The sequence below is a fragment of the Panthera pardus genome, unplaced genomic scaffold (assembly GCF_024362965.1).
Source record: "Panthera pardus isolate Hobbes unplaced genomic scaffold, ASM2436296v1 HiC_scaffold_3, whole genome shotgun sequence".
Classification (NCBI taxonomy): domain Eukaryota; kingdom Metazoa; phylum Chordata; class Mammalia; order Carnivora; family Felidae; genus Panthera; species Panthera pardus.
In genome coordinates this window covers 49219754-49234521 of record NW_026526876.1, presented here as the reverse complement: position 1 = coordinate 49234521, position 14768 = coordinate 49219754, and positions in this window count along the sequence as shown.

Sequence of the window (14768 nt, the reverse complement as noted above, 5' to 3'; positions counted from 1 at the left end):
TTCCAAACAGAGTCTTCGAGTAGTGTCCTCTTTTTTCAGTGTGAGGGTTTCATGGTGTCCTTGTGATGGTAACAGAGATATTGCATTGGGTCCTTCTCAATTTGGGTTCAGAATGATGTGGCCTTCCCCAAACCTAAGGTGTGTGAAGGTGCCCAGGGAGAATGCTTGTGGGTAGGCTAAGCCAGAGGTTAGTGGTGCATCCCGCCTCCTTTGTGGGACAAAAGGAAGAGAAAGTAGAGGTCTCCTTCCTCAATTTCCCCCATGCCCATTTGAATGCATAGCTTTGACTCACCCTGTAGTCATTCCTCTCCCATTGCTGATTTTCTAAGTGGGTCTCACTTCACACCCTGAGACCATGTGACTCTCCCATACACAACTGAGTTAGAAGGATTGGAAGTGAGTTTCCAGTCAGTTCCTGAGCCAGTGGAGGGTTCTGAGGGTCTGATGTCCCAGAGACAATTGGTTGTCATGTCCCTGAGCTCTTGTTGTTTGCTAGTCTTTTATACTTTCCTGCTTCCAAGACCTGCTTCCGAACACTGCCATCATCGGGAACACAGCCCTCCTACAGCTGTATCACTGCTACCCCCACGTACCGATGGCAAGGGCAGGGCGCATACCCAGAGCCAGGTCTTTCCCTCTGATTCTGAAGGAAGAATCTGGGCAGGCTTCTTGATGAGGCCTACAGGGGGAACTTATGAATGCCACCATTTGCCAAAGCCCACAGGTACTTCTACCTGAGTCAGTCAGCGAGCTGCAGAAGACTGTGCCAGTCACCTCACGTCATTATCTCTGATACAGAACTCTGGCCCTCCCTCTCTCCATTCTCACCCCTTTGCTCTATTTTAACTCTTACTGTCATACCCTGAGCCCTGACCTGGGATTCTGGTCTAGTCATGGTGACTGTGGCAGATGTTTGGCCTAAGGGACCCTGGCTCTTTAGCAGGATAGTTTTCCCTGTATGATGGTTCATCTCTGCATGGGTCTCACAGAACTCTGACTGCTGGCCAAGTAGGCCTGTGTTGTTGTTTTTGTTTTTGTTTTGCCACGGAAGATCCTCAGAGCTTCTTGGCTTTCAAGCATCTTTGGAAGACAAGAATCACTATAAAATAGGAATTTGTTACAGTATCTGAATGATGCTCAGGGCAAGAAGTATATATTTTAAACCCGTGCAACCCTAATGATAGTTGAATAGACAAGGCAACTCAGCCCTAGTACCAACCTCTGCATTTCTTCCAGGCCTATTGTACACTGGCCAGGATCTTGACTCAGAACATCCTCATTTTAGGTTATCCTTGGCTTTCTTCCCTCCATCATATCATGCTTATCCGTTTCATCTGAGGGTACATATGTGAGAGCACGTTCATCTTGCAAACCAGGGCTGGGAGAAGTCAACTGGTAAGGAGACAAACACCAGGATCTGTTCTAATGGGTTCCACCCTATGTGCCAGGCCCTGCCTTCTGCCACGATCCTTTGAGCTGTTGAGAGCCTAGTCCTGCGAGCCAGGACGCTCAGTGTTGCTACTATGGAGAATGCTGAAGGAGGACAGCACTGCACAGGCCAATGCCATGCTTGCCACACCATGAACACAGGTGGTTTTTCTGGGCCAGTGAAGCTGTTTTGCCACTGCCTGATGCACAGGGCCCTCACACCTGACCGAGGAATCTCTATTGGTGGTGACAGGCACCCACTAATGATACCTGTGGTCCTGCGGCCCATCTGTGCCCCAGATGGAAGATCAATCCAAGACTGGGTAAGTGCAAGTGTGTCATTACTAGTGGGTGGGCTGCCTTGCTTGGGCCCCACCTACAACATGCACAGGCTGGTGTGATAATCTGTCCCTGGGCATGGGTTGAGTGAGTGACAGCTCTATGGCTCCTATGCCCAAACAGGGAAAGAGTTAGATAAAGAACTATGAGAGGGCCATAAACAGGGCCCCAGTTCCACATATCCAATGGCAATGGGAACAATTTGGAAAGGGGCTGTGTGATTCCTGTCCCGTCAGCCAAAAAAGATGTCTAGCTCCCTTTCCCAGTCATCTGGCCCAGCCTACGTGCAAATGGTTTAACCTGGGTGCTCCCAATGCCTTTGGCCTCTGAATGCCTGCCTGGTTTTGCCACCAACTTGCCAGGGTCCTGTGGCCAAACCAGTCACAAGGATGACACAGGAGTGTCCAGCTGAACTCCACGGATATTCCTCTGAGTGACTACAAGGAATGGACCTGAGAGAGGACCTATTGTGAAAATAGAGCAAGGGGGTGAAAATGGATCCACGGAGGGCCAGAGTTCTTCAATAGGAATGGCAATGGGATCATGTGGAGAATGAAGTGACTAGGGCCATCTCCTTGCATGCTGGCTCTCACAGGAATCAGCAGGACATGTGGACTTTGGTGAAGGGAACCCCTAAAGGCTAACCCACCCACCCACCCCCCACCTGGAGCCCTGTCAGCAATGGGTTTGCATTCTTCCTTCAGAAAAAGAGGGAAAGCCCTGGCTTGGGTCTGTTTCTCACCCTTTCCCAATAGAGGACAGGGGCGGCAGTGATTCACTTGTGGCTGTTTGGGGCTCCTGACTGATGGTCAAATGGTCAGCACCTTGTCTGCGTCCAATCCAATACTCACTTCAAAACCCTTTGGGCATTAACCACAGCCTGAATCGGAGGGCACATGCATGAACCATCTACCCTGCAGGATGAAGGCACCTCGTCAGCTAGGGGAGGGAGGCCAGCTGGCTACCCATTCCTGCCATGACTCTAGCTGACTAAGCATCAAGTCCTCAGAGAAAGAGGGACCTGCTTACCTCTGGGATACCAGACACTGAGTGCTGTCAATAGGCTCCGGAACTGACTGGGAGCTCCACACCAATATTTGCACCTGGGCTGTGTAGCTGACACAGACCTGTGGATCCTGCAATTTTCTAGTTCAAACAGAGTACATTCTTCGGAGGCTCGTGCTCTCAATGGCTCCCAGGTCGAAAGTACCTTGAAAACAAGAGCAATACAAAGCCAATAGGCAACCTGAGCACCAAAGGTCTTCATTACAGAAGAGAATGGGCTAAAGTTAGAATGAAGTGCCTACTCCTATCTCCTACCAGAAATGCTGTCTGGGGAGTGAAAAAGACCCGAGGGCTAGTGTACAAGGAAGTCTCCATTGGCGACACCCACGAGTGAAATTCTGCGGGAGGTCTGCATTGTTCATTAAGAAACAGGAAATGCTGGATTCGGTGGTTTTTCCTATCTTCCTCTCAGGAAAGAGAAGCACCACTGATTTGGAGGTAAGGGGTTCCTACACCTAGCTGGTGATCAAGTGTTTGGAGCCTCGACCAGATGACCTAGTTCTGGAAAAGTCCCTTTTGATTCCGACCAGATCATAAAGCATATTGTGCACATGGGAATCATGTTTGACTCAGGATGAAGGCATGTCTATCCTTCACTGCAGTTACCAGGGCTGGCCAAGCACCAAGCACTCAGGGACAAGAAGGCCATCCTTCCTTTGACTTGAAGTTATTGTTTACTGTCACAAAGCAAAGGACCAGGGTGGGAATTTAGCACCAATCCTTGGGCTCTGCTTGTGTGAAGTGAGTGGAAGCCCATCTGTCCATGAATGTGACCAAGGACTTTGAAAAGAGCAGGTGGGTGGGAATGGCTACAAGGGAGGTCAGGATCTACATGACAGATGGGAAGCGGGTAATGCTGGGCATGTATATGTACCTTAATTTCTCATTGCTTCATGTGTAAGGCCTGTCCCTCCCCAAACTTCAGGGATGTGCTACACCCATCCACCCATAGCCAACTAGGCACCTTCATATGCCCTAGCCCTCGCATTGTGAACACAGTTCTAATAGGAAGTTTCAAGAGGTCATGTTGCCAATCTATGCCAGAGTCACCAGGACTCAGAGTCCCCAGTTGGAAGTGGAGAATATTGCTCTGAGGCAGTGATTCTCAATGGGCTCCAGCAAGATCCTCATTTGAATTTTTTTTTACGTTTATTTATTTTTGAGAGACAGAGTGAGACAAAGTGAGCACGGGGGAGGGGCAGAGAGAGAGGGAGACACAGGATCGGAAGCAGGCTCCAGGCTCTACGCTGTCAGCACAGAGTCCGACGCGGGGCTCGACCCACACACCGTGAGATCATGACCTGAGACGAAGTCGGACGCTCAACCGACTGAGCCACCCAGGCGGCCCGCAAGATCCTCATTTGAACAAAAGAGCAAAACGAGGGAAATAAATAGACAGAGGGCCCGAATGCTTCATTACAAAGCAGAGCAGAATGAAGCTGACAAGGACGAGCCTAACACAATCTCTGGAGAAGGTGTAGTCTCTATAAGAAACACCTGTGGGCAGGGGAAAAAGGAAACATCCATTGCCTACACCGGGGTGCCCATTTGGCAAAAGCTTGCACTTTTCTTTCAGAAAGAGAAGGAAGGTTCCTGACCTTGGCTCCTTTCTAGGCCCTAAACTTCACGGAAGCAATTCACTGTTAACAGTCAGTGCTCTCGAGGGTGCTGTAGGTTTTTAAACCGAGTCCTGGTGCAGTATTCCTTGTAAGGCTTTCTTGGGTTGAATTGTATTGCAGTCTACTATGCATGCCACATCCTTCTGCCTTAGACAATGAAGACAATTCAATCAGCCGAACAAGTGAGGCAAGTGGCTACCATCCAAGAGATTACCTGGACCAGTAAATAACAAGAGGTCATGGACAGAAGGGTCATTCTTAGGTTAGACAGTAGCTACAGAAGAAACGGCTTCAGCGTTCTCCTGTAGAGTGCTGGGTTTCTGCAGAGTTCCATCTGATCATAATGGGTCAACTGGCCTGGGCTCTCCCTCAACGACTTATACCTCCATCACCCCTCCAGAGCCTCTCAGGTTTTCAAGCATCTGGAAGAGACAAGAACCAGTGTAAAATGGGAAGTTGTTACACTCTCTGAATGATGCTCAGGGCAAGATCTATTCATTTTAAACCAGAGCACCCTTAATGATATGTGAACAGACGAGGCAACGCTGCTCTGCATTTCTTGCAGGCATAATGCACACTGGCCAACAACGCGACTCAGTACATCCTTCTTACAGGTTAATGGTGGCTTTGTTCAACGCATCGCACCAAGCCTATCCATTTCCTGTTAAGAGACACATGTGAGAGCACTTTAATGCTCCAAATGGGGGCTGGGAAAAGTGACCTGGAGAGGAGGCAAACATCAGGTGCTGCACCAATGGGTTCCAACCTAGGTGCCAGTCCTGCCTTCTAGCACAGTCCTTGGGGCTGCTGTGGACCTAGGCCTGCCAGCCAGAACTCTCAAGGTGGCTATCGTGGAGTATGCTGAAGGAGGACAGCAGTGCACAGGCCAATGCCATGGTCGCCATACCATGAGCATCGAATGGCTTTGCTGGGCCATTGAGGTTTCTAGAGCACTGCCTTGATGCACAGGGCTGTTCGTGCCTTGGCACCTGAGCCAGGAACTTCCTTGTGCTGGTGACCTGCACCCACCACCAAATGCCTGTGGTCCCACTGGCCCCTCTGTGCCCCAGATGGAAGGTCAACCCATGTCTGAGTCAGTGCAAGTGCTGCCAATAGCAGAGGCTGGGCTGCCTGGCTTGGGGCCCATGTCCAACATGCACAGGCTGGTGTGAAAATCAATCCCTCATCGTGGGTTCAGTGAGTCACAGCTCCATGGCTCCTAAGTCTACACGGGGACATAGTTAGACATAGAGTCATCGGAAGGGAGTGGCCATAAGGAGGGCCAAAGTTCAATATTTCGATGAAAATGAGACCAATTTGGAAAGGGGCTGTGTAAGTTCACGTGCCCTCCGACAAGAAAGGAGGCCAGCCCCCTTCCCAGTCCTCTGGCCCTGGCTAAGTGCAAAGGTTCTAACCTGGGCTTTTACAAGGCCCTAATCCCCTGAATGCCTGCTTGGTTTTGACACCAACTTGCCAGGTGCTGGAAGCTGAGCTATCCCAGCCTGAGTGGCAAGGCCCGGGCTGTGGACGGATTGGTGACTGCAAGGAGGCCCACCAACAGTGAAGCTTCTTGTACTCCCGCTTTTAGGTAATTTGGCCTTAAAACTGCCTGGGGCATTGTCTGTTGGGGAATTGCCCTTGACAGGCCCCCTGGGAAAAGAACCATTAGGAAAGAAAATAAGGTTCCGTAAGAAATTGTGCAGCCTTACATTTAGCCCTTGCCATCCCCTATGGAGACTCCTCTACTTACAGGAAGGAGAACCTCACACATTTGCCAGCAAAGAGGGCCTGTAGAGGCGAGACATATGGATTTGAAAGTCTCACTCTAGCAACTGAGGAGTGTATCTCTGGGCACAGGTGACTTCAACCTCTAGGCCCACCTGGTCCCCCGGAGGCATTCCAGATGATGACTGAACCTAGTCGGTTAAGGTACAGAATGGTCCATTCGTTCCTAGGTGCATTGTCTCTCTGAGAATGTATGAGGCATGGGTTTCTAAGATCCTTTCGGCCCCTTCCTGGCACCTTGGACCAAGGCAAACACATTGTTCTTCTGGCCTCAGGTGGTTCGGTGGTCATGTCCCTGTAAGTGTTCCACTTGAGGTGTTGAGAAATGGAGGGCCTTTCATGCGAACAGCAAGGCGAATGTTTCATAGACTGTAGACAATTACTGAAAAACACAGATGCATAATGGAACAACGTAAGAAATGAATCAAATAATCAAAGGGTATGCGGGAACATTACGAGAAAATCGCCATGTTATTTCTTAAAGGTTGATTACACATAGGAACATTTTTAAAATTAGGTAATGTTAGAAAAACATAGATGACGTATGCTACAAGGAAATCACTAGCAAATATAATGCCACGTTGGCTACGATAAATCGGCCAGATCAACTCACAGCTCTTGCCTGTGTCCATTTTTATTTTTGTTTTTTATTGTACTTTTGTTTTATTTTCACTTTTTCACCGATGCCGTTCATCCTTCGACAACCCCTGGACCTGCTGGAGCTGGACTCTGGCAGCCAGGGGCCCTGTGACCAAACCTATGGCACAGTCACAAGGACGGGACTAGGATCCCCAGCTGAACACTGAGGATCGGCCTCTGAAAACATGGAAGATGGAATGCACCATGCTGGAAGCAGAGCTATCCAACCAGCTTGATGGCAGGGCCTGGGCGGTGGACAGATCAGGACTGCAGGGCGGCCAACCGACAGGGAAGCTTCTTGTACTCCCGCTTTTATGTAATTTGGCCTTAATAAAAGTACCTGGGGAATTGTCTTTGGGGGATTTGCCCTCAACAGGCGCCCGGGGAAAAAAAGCCATTGGGGAAAGAAAATAAGGTTCCACAACGAAATTGTGCGGCCCTACATTTAGGCCTTGCCACCCCTTATAAAGACTCCTCTACCTAAAGGGGGGATAGCCTCATACATTTGCCAGCAAAGGAGGAATAAATGGATTTAAAAGCCCCACTCCGGCAACAAAGGAGTGTATCTATGGGCACAAATTACTCCTACCCCTAGGCCCCCTTGGCCCCCAGGAGGCATTCCAGATGATGACTGAACCTAGGTGGTTAAAGTACAGAATGGTTCATTAGTTCCTAGGTGCATTGTCTCTCCGAGAAGATATATGGTGTGGGTTCCTAAGGCCCTCTTGGCCCCCTCCTGGCACCTCGCACCCAGGCGAATACTTTTGTTCCTCAAGCCACAAATGGTTCAGGGAAACAACTAAGAGGTCATGTCCCTGTAATTGCTCCACTTGAGGTATTGACAGATAGATGACCTTTCATGAAAACAGCAAAGCAAATGCTTTCTAGATTATAGATAAACGTAGATACATAGTGAACATAATATAAGAAATTAATCAATAAGCAAACGGCAGGAGGAAACGTTATGAGAAAATAACCATGTTATTCCTACAAGGGTGATTACACATAAGAACATTTATAGAATTGGGTAATGCCAGAAAACATAGATGATGCACGATATAAGGAAATTGCTCACAAATATAATGCCACCTTTGCCACAATAAAGCGGCCAGTTCAACACACTACTGTTGTCTGTGTCCCTTTCATTTTTAATTTTTATGTTTTTCACGTTTTCACTGGTGCCATTCCTCCTACGGGAACCCCTGGACCCGCTGGAGCTGAACCCTGGCAGCACGCCAAAGAGGAACTACTTTGAAAATAGAGCAAAGGGGTGGAAATAGATTCAGAGAGGGCCAGAGGCCTTCACTAAGAGTAAGAATTGGTTGATGTGGATAATGCAGGAACTAGGGCCAAATGCTAGCAAGCTGGCTCTCTCAGGAATAGGCGACACCTGTGGGCTTGGGTGAAGGGAGCCCTTTACAAGCTACACCCAGGAGCCCTGTGTGTAAGGGGCCTAGGTTCGTCCTTCAGAAAGAGAGGAAAAGCCCTGGACCTGGGTGTGTTTCTTCCCCTTTCCCATCAGAAAAGAGGGGCGGCAGTGATTCAGCTATGGCTCTTTGGGGCTCCTGGGTGATGCTCAAGTGGTTAGAACCAGGCCTGGCTCCAAGATTCACTTCAACGTCCCTATGGGCACTATCCAGGGCCTGGGGAAAAGTGCACATGCAAGAACCATCTAATCTGCAGGAGGAAGGCACGTCTGGTAGCCAGGGGAGGAATGCCAGCTGGCTACCTATCCCTCCAATGACTCTAGGTGAATAAGCACTAAGAACACAGGGACAGACGGGACTGCTTTCCTCTGGGATACCACACACAGAGTGCTGTTAATTGGCTCAGGAACTCACTGGCAACTCCACACCAATGTTTGGATGTGGGCTGTGCACCTGACACAGACCCATGGATCCTACAATATTCTAGTTCAGAGTATATTTCAGAGGCTCTGGCTCAGAATAGCCCCCAGGTAGAACTTAGTCTGAAAACAAGAGCAATAACATGCAAGTAGTCACCTTGAGGCCCAAAGGTTTTCATTGCACAAGTCAATGGGTAGAGTCAGAATTCAGGCCTCCTGATATCTCCTGGCACGCTGACTGGGAAGGAAGAAATACTTGAGGGCTGTGGTAAAAGGAAAACTTCATTGTCTAAAAGTCTAAAATTCTGAGAGGAATCAGGCTCACTTGTTGTCCATGTGCGGTCATTTTACTATCCAGTTTACTATCCCCACACGTGCCTTGGCACATACATACTGATGATGTTTTCAAGAAAAAGTAGACCCTAGGGAAGTGACAAGGGAGAAAGAAGCAAAGGGGTAGAGAGAGCTCTGCCAAGGGGCAGCCGCATCCATTTGCTTGGCTGCATGCTCAATGGCCCAAACATGGACAAGGAATGCCTGAAATGAGTAGGTGTCTGCTGGACCCAGGGCCATCCTTGGCGCAGCCTCCAGAAGAAAGGAAGAGGGTGCTCTGGGGGCACCTCGAATTATGATGAGCTAACTCTCCTTAGTTAGACAACAGCTACAGAACAAAAGCTTTCAGTGTTCTCCTGTAGAGTGTTGGGATTCTCCAGAGTTCCATCTAATCATAATGGGTCAATTGGCCTTGGCTCTCCCACAATGACTTATATCTCCGTCACCCCACCAGAGCCTCTCGCATTTTCAAGCCTCTGGAAAAGGCAAGAACTAACGTAAAATGGGAAGTTGTTACACTCTCTGAATGATACTCAGGGCAAGATCTATTCATTTTAAAACAGGGCAACCTGAATGATATGTGAACAGACGAGGCAACGCTGTGCTGCTACCAACCTCTGCATTTCCTGCAGGCATATTGCACACTGAACAACACCACGACTCAGTACATCCTTCTTATAGGTTAATCCTGGCTTTCATCAACACAACGCACCATAACAATCTATTTCCTGTGAGGGTACACTTGTGAGAGGCCTTTAATGCTCCAAACAGGGGCTGGGAGAAGTGAACTGGTAAGGAGGCAAACACAGGTGCTGCCCCAATGGGTTCCACCCTAGGTGCCAGTCCCTGCCTTCTACCACAGTCCTTGCAAGGGCGGCTGTGGACCTAGTCCTTGCAGCCAGAACTCTCACTATGGCTATTGTGGAGAATGCTGAAGGAGGACAGCAATGCACAGGCCAATGCCAAGGTTGCCACACCATGAGCACCGAATGGCTTTGCTGGACCACTGAGGTTGCTCGGGCACTGCCTTGATGCACAGGGCTGTTCATGCCTTGGCACCTGTCCCAGGAACCTCCTTGTGCTGGGGACCTGCACCCACCACCTATGCCCCCTGGGTCCCACTGGCCCCTCTGTGCCCCAGAAGGGAGGTAAACCCAAGTCTGAGTCAGTGCAAGTACAGCCATTAGCAGGGGCTGGCTTGCCTTCTTGGGGACCATGTCCAACACGCTTAGGGTGGTGTGAAAATCAATCCCTGGGTGTGGGCTCAGTGAGTCACAGCTCCAACGGCTCCTAAATCTACACGGGGACATAGTTAGACATAGAGCCTTGGGAAGGGAGTCGCCATAACCAGGGCCTCATTTTTCAATATTTCAATAGGAATGGGGTCAATCTGGAAAGGGGCTGTGTAGCTTCGTGTTCCCTCCACACAGTGGGTGGCCAGCCCCCTTTCCATCCTCTGGACCAGAAAAATTGCCAATGTTCTAATCTGGGCCTTTCCAATGGCCTAGGCCCCTGAATGACTGCATGGTTTTGACAGCAACTTGCCAGGGACCCTGTGACCTAACCTAGACACAGTCACAAAAATGGGACTAGGATACCCAGCTGAACACCAGGGACCAGCCTCTGAAAACATGGAAGATGGAATGCACCCAGCGAGGAACTACTTTGAAACTAGAGCAAAGTGGTGAAAATAGATTCACGGAGGGCCAGAGGTCTTAAGTAGGAATCAGAAAGGGCTGTGGTGGTAATGCAGTGACTACAGCAAAAGGCTAGCAAGCTGGCTGTCTCGGGAATAAGCAACACCCGCGGGCTTTGGTGAAGGGGCCCTTTACTGGCTATACCCGGGAGCTCTGTGAACAAGGGGCCTGCCTTCCTCCTTTAGAAAGAGAGGGAATTCCCTGGACCTGGGTCTGTTTCTTGCCCTTTCCTTCAGAGGACAGTGGCAGCAGTGATTCAGCTGTGGCTGTTTGGGGCCCCAGGCTGATGATCAACTGGTTAGAACCTGGCCTGGCTCCAACATTTACTACAACGTCCCTTTGGGCACCATCCAGTGGCTTAGGCAGAGTGCACATGCATGAACCATCTACTCAGCAGGAGGAAGGCACCTCTGGTAGCCAGGGGAGGGTGACCAGCTGGCTACCCATCCCTGCCATGACTCTAGCTGACTAAGCACCAAGCCCCCGGGGACAGACGGGCTACCGTGTGGGATACCAGACACTGATCGTGGTCAATTGGCTCAGGAACTCACTGGCAACCCCACACCAATTTTTGGACCTGGACTGTGTACCTGACACAGACCCATGGATCCTGCAAAAATGTAGTTCAGAGTACATTTCTGAGGCTCTGGCTCAGAATGGCCCCCAGACAGATCCTAGTTTGAACACAAGAGCAATAACATGCAAGTTGACACCCCGAGGACCAAAGCTTTTCATTACAGAAGTGAATGGGTAGGGTTAGAATTCAGGGCCTCCTGCTATTGCCTGGCAGGCTGACTGTGTGGGCAGGAAGAAACCCGTGAGGGTGTGGTAAAAGGAAACCTCCACTGGCTACACCTGAGCATGCAATTCTGCAGGAGGTGTGTTTTCTTCCTTCAGAAAGAGAGGCAGAAAGGGATTTGCTGGTTTGTCCTGTCCTTCCCATCAGGAAAGAGATGCACCATTGATGCAGAGGCAAGGGGTTCTGCTGCTAGATGTTTGGCACGTGTTTGGAACCTGGACCTGATGCAGTGGTCCTTGAAGGAGCCCCTTCTGTGCTGCCCAGGTCCAGAAGCATAGTGTGCCTAGGGGAACCATCTGTGAGTCGAAATGAAGGGAGGTCCACCCTTCACTGCCCTTACCCAGAGCTGGCCAAGCACCAAGCACTCAGGGAGAGACAAGAAGGACATCCTTCCTTACACTGGAAGTTACTGTTTGCTCTCACATAGCACGGGACCAGAGCAAGAGCCCAACCTTTGGGCTCGGCTTGGGTGAAGGCAGTGAAAGCCCAGGCATCCCTCAATATGTCCCAAGACGTAGAAACAGCAAATTGGCGGAAATGGCCCCAACGGAGACCAAGGCTCTACATTTCAGATGGGAATGGGATACTGCTTGGCCTGGACATCTACCTGATTTATCCTTGCTGCATGTGTAAGTCCTGTCTGTCCCCCAACATCTGGCACTGCCTCAAGACATGCATACATATCCTGTGTGGCAACTCCATATGCGCTAGGCCTCTCTTTGGGACAAGAGTTCTAATGGGGAGTAACAAGAGGTCCTGTTGGCAATCTGTGACTGAGTCACCAGGACGCACCCAGATCCCCCAGGTTAATGTGGAGGATATTGCTCTGAGACACTCAATGTGAATGCGGGCCAGCGAGATCCTCGTTTCAAAAAAAGAAGGCCAAAGAATGGTGATAAATTGACACAGGGACAAAGAGCTTCATGACAAAGGAGAGGAGAATGAGACTGAGAAGGACACACCTACCTCAATCTCCGGAGAAGTTAAATGTTGTCTCAGAAACACTCATGGGCAGAGACGAAGGAAGATATCCATGGCCTACACCTGGGTACTCAGCATTCGGCCTCCATCTTTCTTTTAAAGGAGAAGCAAGGCTCCCGACCTTGGTTCCTTTTATGCCATACCCCTCAGATCACAGAGAGCAGTGATTCAGTGGTAGAAGTTTAGGGGTCCAGTTTAGGCTTTAGGTGTTGTAACCAAGTCATGGTGCCCTATTGCTTCTAATCGCTTTTTTGGGCTGAAGCCTCCTGCAGTGTCTTGTGTAAGCCTGATCCACCCGCTGTAGAGGATGATGACATTTCTCTTGGCCACGGAGGGAGACAACTTGGCTCACCATCGTTTGTTTTATCAGCCAGCCAGATGGCAAGTACTCTCAGAAAGGCAATCTGTGCTTTCAGAATTTAAAAACTAGTTGTTCTTGGTTAGCACAGACCAGAGTGAGAACTCCTTAGGAATGGTTGGGAACTCACTATGTGGGAAACAACCTCATTAGCCTTGCCTGGGACCCAAATATAGTTATCATTGCAGCCAGGGAATTGGAATGGCTACACACAGGGCCAAAGGTTTTCATTTCAGCTGAGAATGGGATAAAGCTGAGAAGAAATTGCCCAGCTCCAAGTTCCTTTTGTCCCGGAAGTCAATATAGCTCCCTCCTGATACCTTTGACCCTGACTACACACAAGCAATCCTCGGGGCAGTGTGAATTGCCCTGGCCTTATCTTTGCCAACAGAGTACTTGAAGGCAAATCTGAGGACTCAGGGTATCCCAGAGTGACAAGACCTTGGTCAGACTGAAAGTTGGAATTGAAAGAGACCATTCAAGAACTACTGAACAACAGTCCAGTTCAAAACACTTGAGCACAAACTCACTGCCCTGGAAACGCTGCTGCCACTTTCCACTCATTGGATGGGAAGGGAAAACAGTGAACACCCGAAACTTTCCTTCTCTTTCTCAAGTAAGAATACAGGCATCTTGCCATGAGGGATCCCAGTATAAACACTGGAGGTTTCCCTTTGCCCTAGCCCATATGTGTTTCTTATTCCTGAGACAGTCATAACATCCTCAGACTTATCCCACTCACATGTCTGATAGGAACTCTGTCCCTCTGCGTATCTATTCCCACTGTGTTCCTCTTTTTGTGTTTATTTTTATTTCAGATTAAGAAGGAGGTAGAGACAAGAGACAGAGAGAGAGGAGAACGAAAGAGAAAGGGAGAGAGGGAGCGAGCCTGTGGTGAGTAGTAGAGAGGGACAGATGATCCCAAGTAGGCTCCCTGCTCACAGGAGAGAACCTGATGTGGGGGTTGAACTTGCAAACCATTAGATGATGACCTTAGTGATGAAACGATACTTAACCAATTGAGCTACCAAGAGCCCCATTAGCCTCATCCTTTTTCTCTTTTAATTTTTTAAAATATGTATTTAATTGTGTGTGTGTGTGTGTGTGTGCGTGCATGTGAGAGAGAGAGAGAGAGAGAGAGAGAGAGAGAACAGAGGAAGGGTTGAGAGAGATGGAGACACAGAAGTGAAGCAGGCTCCAGGCTTCGAGCTCTCAGCACAAAGCCCTACATGGGACCCAAACTCAAGGACTGTGAGACCATGAACTAAGCAGAAACTAAGAGTTGAGGTTTAGGCGAGTGAGTTACCCAGGTGCCCCATTTTACTCTTTTGAAAACCAGAATCTGTCATGGACACATCAGGGCCATGGTTCAGAGCAATTCCCTCTGACTGTATGTAATTGGGGATTCTGACTGAGTTCTTGTGATAGCAGAATAGGTTTGGCCCTAGGAGCCTTGCAACATGCCTTTCAGATCTATATTGACAACATTAGATGTAGGTCAGGGGAAAGTACCCAACAGAGAATATTTGTGTATAGTTAGGGCCAAAAGGTGTGGGGAGGCAGCTGACCTCACTTCTGGCACAAGGGCAATGGCACAACACATTTCCCTCTCAGCTTTCTCCCATTCTCATCTGAATGAAAATTTTGGCTGTCCTCAGAGCCATTCCATGCCCATGCTAGTTGCTAACTAGCACTTGGCTTGTAGGCTGTGTAGTCCAGTGAGGCTGTCAATCACTCAGTGAGCTCCCAGGCATGCATGGTGAGTTCTCAAGCTGATTCTGTGCCCACCAAGAGTAATTATTTTCTGACAACCCACAGGAAAGATAGCCCTGCTCTCAGAGAGCACGTACTTCTCGGCCTCAGATTCTGAGGAGAACAT